A 7,370-nucleotide genomic window follows, 5' to 3' on the forward strand; every position below is an offset into this window, starting at 1 on the left:
CCTGCTCCTGCTTTGAGCTCTCTGCCCTTGGATTTGGCTCTTCTGGAAGTTTCTGGATGTCTGTGGATGGCAAGATCCACGGGCCAGGCCCTTGGTAGAAGTACTGCCCATCTGTTGGGGCATAGTGCAGAATGAGCCATAATGTGTTTGCTTAGTAAACAAATGAGTGAACCAATGAGAATGGATATAATAACTGACATCCCTGTTTGGTTGTGACCAGTGCAAGAAGAAGTAGCTCCTGATAGGACTAGGCGGGGACCTGGGTGTCTGAGTCCCTGGGCTTTGGGGTGAGTGGGGTATTTAAGGGGTTTTATTTCCAATAACCAGAAGCCAGGATGGTAGCTTGAAGGAGGGTCAAGAACCATGTTCCTGGCAGCACAAGGTAAAACCTCAGTGTTTATGCAGATGACCAGGATAAGGGGTGTGGGGAAACCTGAGGGTTAAGGGGGCCTCAGAGAGTGATGAGGACACGGCTAAAAGCCTTTGAGTGCTATTGAGGCAGAGGGAGCCCCAAGATGACCCCATAGACTTCAGGGAACAGAGAGCCCTCACATGGCTGGTGGGTATGCAGTTTGGGGGAAAGTGTGATAACTGTTCTATAGTTTGGAGAGGTGCAGGAAGACTCTGGGTCTCTGGCCCTAGGAGTTATTGTGGCGGGGTTGGGGGTGGGTCTTTGGGAGGTGTTGGAGCAGAGGGTGAGGCCTGGAGAAGGGAGGAGACACTCGGGCCCTGGGTGCCAGGGAGGACAGACGGGCCTCTGGGAGGGCAGGTAAAGTGCCTAAAGGATGTTGAGGGGAGCCATGTCCTTTGACCCTTATCTTCCCAGCACAAAGCAGAGTGGCTGGCCAGGGAGAGGCTGGGACTGAGGCTCTTCCTCCTTCATTTGAGATGAAAGATAAAAGTCCATCTCTTTTCAATTCCTTCCTCAGCAACTCTGCATAAGACAGGAAGCAACTCACAAGACACATGTAAGCGACACGCTGAGTGGAGGTAACCAGGGGCTTCACTCCGAGTCGACCTGCCTTCCCCCCTGCCCTTCACCTGTGATAAAGGGGGATTTGATGCCGGGATGCAGGGCACGGTTCTGGAAGGGGCTCCTGGGGAGCAGCCCAGTGGCTGGGAGAGCTGGGTCTCAGGGTTCTCAGAGAGATGATGTCCAGGTTCTCCCCTGGAGAAAAAGGAGAGAAAGCTCAGTGCCCCAGGCTCACTCCTGGAAGGATTGTGTAAGGAAGACAAACAGGAGCTTGGGAATAAGGTGAAAAGAGGAAGGGCAATGAGAGGAGATTCATGAGTGTGTGTGTGACAGAGTAAGTGTGCCCTTCTCTGTGCCTGTGTGTATCCTACATGGTAGGGAAGCTGTGAATTTAACATTCAGAGTATATGTCTGCATTTGTGTGTTTCAGGGGTTTTGTGATGTATAAACTTGTGTGAAGTGTCTCTCTGAATGTGTCTGTGTTGCTGTGTGTGTGTGTTGTGAGTGTGTGTGCTCCTGTTGCATGGTCCAAGGGCAGGATGTGTTGTGCTTCTTCGGGAGAGGGGAGAGGCCTGGGGAGGGGAGGAGTGTGTGTGCACGAGCGTGCCGAGTGGCAGGAATGACAAATGATTAATCTATAGAAATCTATATTCTATTCTTCCATGCATCCATTCCGCCCTACTCACGCTCCCATGCATCACCTCCGGAAATCCATCACCTGACTCCCAGCCAAGGACAGACTGGGAGGAGCGAATGCTTGCCTTATTGATGGACCTGGCTGGGCTTTTTACACATTTGGATGTACGGAAAAAGAGCGCTCACTCCGGCCTCGTCATTCACTCTCCCATTCACTTATTCATTCATTCAATCATTGGTCCAGCAAATCATTGGTCTTATGTGCCTACTGTGTGCCAGGAATGGTCCTGGGTGCTCAGGGTACAGTGATGAATATAAGTAGACATAATCCTCAATTTCTCTAAGTTCTGGGCCAGTGGGGTTTGCAGACAGCATGCTGGCAGTTTCAGGTGATGTGATGCAGGAGGTATGGGGAGCTCTGGGAGAATAGAGGGGGTGGGAAATTAACCTGAGCTGGAGCTCACAGAAGGCTGTCAAAGGACATGACACCTCAGAGGAGCCCCAAAGAAAGGGGGGGGAGAGGGTATACCAGGCAGAGGGAGCAGCATGGGCAAAGGGCCAGAAGTAAAGAGAATTTCCACCTTGGGGAAAACCAAGAGTGGTTCTGATGGCTGAGGCTGGAGAATAAAGATGAAGTGGCAAGAGATGAGGATGCATAGAAGTGGGTAGTGACCGGAAAGAGACTGGAGTACCTTGTTTCCGAGGCTGGATTTCCCCAGAGGGCAATACAGGGAACCCCTGATGGGTTTAGGTGGGGCTCATACAATGTTGCATTTTATAAGACAATCTCTGGTTGATGGTGGGGAGACTAGACTGGAGGCAGGGAGGCCAGCCATGAGGCTGCCCTAGCAGCTCCAGAAAGAATGATGATGGCTTGGATTAGGGTGGTGGTTAGGATGGAGGGATGTGGTCTGAGTCCAGAGACTCAGAGCTTGGCCATAGACTGGATATTATGGTGAGAGAGTGGCAAGCTTGGCCCTAGGTTTCTGGGCAAGTTATTCTTGCTCTCTTAGCCTCACTTTTCCATCTCTAAAGTGGGGGTGACAGTTCCAGCTTCATAGGGTGGGTGTGAGGTTATGTGACTCATTTTCCATTTGTGGCCACCTTTAGGGTCTTCTTGGGCAACAGTGTGTCTGTTTCTCCTCTCCCACTGGGTGAGCCATCTCCTGATTTGCTCTTTTCTAGGAGATTTTCTAGGAGAAGACTCTTGAGAGACCCTTGGTCTGCAAGGAGATCAAACCAGCCAATCCTAAAGGAAATCAACCCTGAATATTCATTGGAAGGACTGTTGCAGAAGCTGAAGCTCCCATATTTTGGCCACCTGATGCAATGAGCTGATTCACTGGGAAAGACTCTGATGCTGGAAAAGATTGAGGACAAGAGAAGAAGGGGGCGGCAGAGGATGAGATGGTTAGATAGCATCACTGACTTAATGGATGTGAGTTTGAGCAAACTCTGAGAGAGAGTGAAGGACAGGGAAGCCTGGTGTGCTGCAGTTCATGGGGCTGCAAAGAATCGGACACAACTTAGTGACTAAACAATGATGAGGAGGTTTTGGGCTGATCCACCCCCTGGGGGGGTGTTTCTTACCCTACACCCCAGGCAAACCCTGCACTGTGATGCCCCCAGAAGCCCACTGCTTTTAGCCCCTGAAGTCCTCCAGGCCACGGATGGGCAAACTGGCACTCAGCGAGGAAAGGGCCTGTCATCCAGCCTTGTTGGTGCCCAAGAGGCCCCACATCCTTAGGCAGGCTGACTCTCTAACTGCTGCCTTCAAAGTATCTCTGCTCAGTAGGCCACTTCTTAGAAGTGATCAGGGAGACGAGCTTCGTGGACCAAGGCATGAGTTTCCAGTCTTTCCTGGTGGAAAGAGCATGGGCTAGGCCTCAAGGAGGCTCCAAAGGCTGCTAATTTTTCACCTGACCCTTGTGTGATGTGACCAAACATCCAGAGAAGAGGTTTTCCTATGATTCTTCCTCTCTCCCCCTCCCCAGGGCAGCCAAACAATTTCTGATCTAGGAAGCCTTCTTACTTCAGTGTACAGCTTCTGTACATTGGATAATGTTCCATTTGGCAAAACAACAGTCCTTTTAAGACACAGGCAGAGTTGACACTTATCACAGCAAAAACATTTTTTTTTTCTGTTTTCTCCGTCTCCCTTCTGAGTGTGCATCTAATGATACTGTAAAGTCTGCAGTGCAAAGGCCTCTCCTCTGGGGAGAGGAGCAGCGAGCAGGGCTGTCTGATGGAGGAGGTGGTGGTGGCGGGGAGCTGGATGCAGGAGGGTGGCTTGGCTCACCTTTCTGCCTGGGTCTTTGATGCATTGCTATTTTTGCTGTATTTGCAGAGGAAATGAGACTGTGGATCAAAGGGGATGAGGCTCTTCTCGGGAAAAGCTGGAAAGTGCCAAGGAGAAGGCCCTGTGCACTTAGAATATTTTCAAATTAAGTGACAGCGGGCACAACACGATGGGGGAGACGGCTTGCGTTTCTTTGGAGCATTCAGTCACAATTTATCATTATCCAATTTTTTTTTTCCCTTGGGTTTTTCTCTCTCACACATTTTTTATCCTGATCTGACAGCTAAATGAGGAATCACACTGCCTACGTTATCTGTTTTGTTCAGGAATTAATCCCGTCGTCAAACACCGACTGCCAAGCGGTTTGCAGGAGCCGGCTGGCTGTGCTGTCCAGAGCACAGTGTCGGTGGGGCCCTTCCAGCTGGCGGTCCCGAGGACCTGCTTGGGAAAGGCTGCCTCTGGGAGATGCGCAAGCTTCTGGAGGAGCTCCGCGTGTCCCTGAGCCCTGGACGCAGGCTCCTTGGCTGGAAGAATGCTCTGGGGATATATCCATCCCAATCTTTTGTCAAGTTCATGAAGTCATTAGATATAAAGCCAGTGGGTGGAGGTCATGGTGTCCTGCCCTCTGCCTCTGGCAGTTTTGGGAAGAAAGGCATGGACCCCTGATTTCTGAGAAGGTGTTAATTCAGCTGACAGTTGTCCTCTTGGGAAAACCTGTGTGTGTGTGTGTGTGTGTGTGTGTGTGTGTTTGTGTGTGTGTGTGTGTTTGTGCGCGCGCTAAGTTGCTTCAGTTGTGTTCGACTCTTTGCGACCCCATGGACTGTAGCCCACCAGGCTCCTCTGTCCATGGAATTCTCCAGGCAAGAATACTGGAGTGGGTTGCCATTTCCCTCTCCAGGGGATTTTCCCAACCCAGGGATCGAACCTGTGTCTCACGTCTCCGGCATTGGCAGGTGGGTTCTTTACCGCTAGTGCCCTGCCTTCCTTTTTTCCTTCTTTCTCAATTTTGTTTTCTACTATAGTGATGAATAAGGTGCTATTGTAGATAAGATAGACCTGGTCTCTGCGATCACATCATTGTGAATGGGGTCAGTTCTAGGAAGAGGTGGCACAGGGCAGTTCCAGACCCTGTAACACGGTGCCCTGGCTGAAGGGTGAGCTGCAGGAAGCTAGGTGACCGACTAAGGGGTGGTGGTCGTGGGGATGGAAAGAGGAGTCCAGGAAGAGGCACAATGTCCTAGGACCCTTGACTCCGTCTGCACACACGCCTCCACGGATGTCATTGTTTGACTGATGTCAGCCTCGCCTATAAGTCAGTTTGTTGTATGAGAGAGGGGCCATGCCTGATTTTGTTCATCCATGAGGCCAGCTGCGAGCACAGAGCCGGTGGAAGCGTCCATGGGGACCTTAAGCAGGAGTCCACCAAGGGGCAGGAGGAGTGAGGGGATGCTGTGAGCTAAGGCTCTGAGCCTACCCAAGATCCTCAGGTTCCTCTCTGACTGGCAATTTCCTACCAGTAACTGGTGCTCTGGAAATACTCTTGTCTCTAGATGTCACCTTAAATGGCCCGCAGCTTGGACTGAGGGGGAGAGGATTATTGCAGGATGGAGCAGGGCAGCCAAACCGCTAAGAGCACAGACTCTGCAGCGGGGCGTCCTGCCCCACTCCAACGTCAGCGACTTCCCATCTGTGAGAACAGGGAGCCTCAGTTTCCTCCTCTGTCGTGTGCTTGATATGTGCATGATAATAATAGGCTCTGTCTCCGGAAAGACAAACATCATCTGCTATCGCTCATGTGCTGTGCTGTGCTCAGTCACTCAGTTGTGCCTGACTCTTTGTGACCCCATAGACTGTAGCCCACTAGGCTCCTCTGTCCATGGAATTCTCCAGGCAAGAATACTGGAGTGGGTTGCCATGCCCTCCTCCAGGGAATCTTCCCAACCCACGGATCGAACCCAGGTCTCCCACATTTCAGGTGGATTCTTTACCATCTGAGTCACCAGGGAAGCCCACGAATACTGGAGTGGATAGCCTATCCCTTGTGCAGGGTATCTCCCTGACCCAGGAATCGAACCGGGGCCTCCTGCATTGCAGGCAGATTCTTTACCACCTGAGCTACCAGGGAAGCCCCAATATTGCTCATCAGTTCAGTTCAGTTCAGTCGCTCAGTCGTGTCTGACTCTTTGCAACCCCATGAACCACAGCACGCCAGGCCTCCCTGTCCATCACCAACTCCCGAAATCTACCCAAACCCATGTCCATGGAGTCAGTGTTGCCATCCAACCATCTTATCCTCTGTGGTCCCCTTCTCCTCCTGCCCTCAATCTTTCCCAGCATCAAGGTCTTTTCAAATGAGTCAGCTCTTCGCATCAGGTGGCCAAAGTATACGCGGGATCTAAAAAAATGATTGTTGTTCAGTTGTGAAGTCATGTCTAACTCTTTGTGACCCAGTGGACTATAAACCTCCAGCCTCCTTGTCTGTGGAATTTCCCAGGCAAGAATACTGGAGCGGGTTGCCATTTCCTTCTCCAGGGGATCTTTCCAACTCAGGGACTGAACCAGTATCTGCCGCATTGGCTGCAGACTCTTTATCTCTGAGCCACCAGTGGGATCCCCCAAAATGATAAAAATGAACTTACTTACAAAACAGAAATGGACTTACAGAGAAAACAAGCTTACAATTTCCAAAGTGGGGGAGGATAAATTAGGAGTTTGGGATTAACATAGACACATTACCATACATAAAATAAACAATAAGGACCTACTGTATAGCACAACTATATTCAACACCTTGTAATAACTTTTAATGGAAAAGACTCTGAAAAAGAATACATCTATATCTATACAGTCGAATCACTTTTCTGTACACCTGAAACTAACACAACATTGTAGATCAATTATACTTCAACTAAAAAAAAAAAAGAATTGGCTCTGTGCCTTAGAGATACAACCAGGATGAAATGCGATGCTGTGCAGCTGGGGTTTGACATTGTTGCTGCCCACTTCTGACTGTTGCAGCCCTGCTTTAACAGGCGTCCTGAGAAGCCTGTCCCAGGCCATCTCTCACCTGCCCCAGGCCCCAGAGTGCTCCTGCTTTTGTCTTTCTCTGGCCAGCACGGTGACCTCCAAGTCCACGCGTCCTTCCAGCTTGGCTAGGTGGGGATTCTGGTGAAGAAGCAGATGGCAGCTGGGGCTGAGTGTGACAGTGATTACGCTCTGAAAGGGCGATAATTTATTCTGTTCAGCCTTGACTCGGAGTTGGAAGGAGAAATCTATTGCTTCTGGAAGGCAAGGCTGAGGGTGACCTCCACTCCCTGACCTCAAACTGGCAGCTGGCCCTTGTTTTCCTGGCTCCTAAGCTGGGGGAAGTGGAAAGTGGGTCTGGTAGGACCCCAGGAAGCTTCCTTGGAGAGGGACCTCCAGTGGGAATTGGAGATGGTGAGGTGCAGGTGGCCGGGGGGA

At 50.8% G+C, this 7,370-nt stretch overlaps 1 long non-coding RNA gene across 1 annotated transcript; it reads left to right on the top strand.

Annotated features, from left to right (window-relative positions):
- The first annotated feature begins 214 nt into the window (after nucleotides 1-214).
- Nucleotides 215-6,333, top strand: LOC145505905 (uncharacterized). The gene is made up of 3 exons (XR_014053368.1): nucleotides 215-382; nucleotides 930-990; nucleotides 2,795-6,333. It is a non-coding gene; the product is annotated as an uncharacterized LOC145505905 (long non-coding RNA).
- Nucleotides 6,334-7,370: the final 1,037 nt, after the last annotated feature.

The sequence above is a fragment of the Giraffa tippelskirchi genome, chromosome 5, assembly GCF_054371585.1.
Source record: "Giraffa tippelskirchi isolate mGirTip1 chromosome 5, T2T-mGirTip1v1.2.pri, whole genome shotgun sequence".
Lineage (NCBI taxonomy): Eukaryota > Metazoa > Chordata > Mammalia > Artiodactyla > Giraffidae > Giraffa > Giraffa tippelskirchi.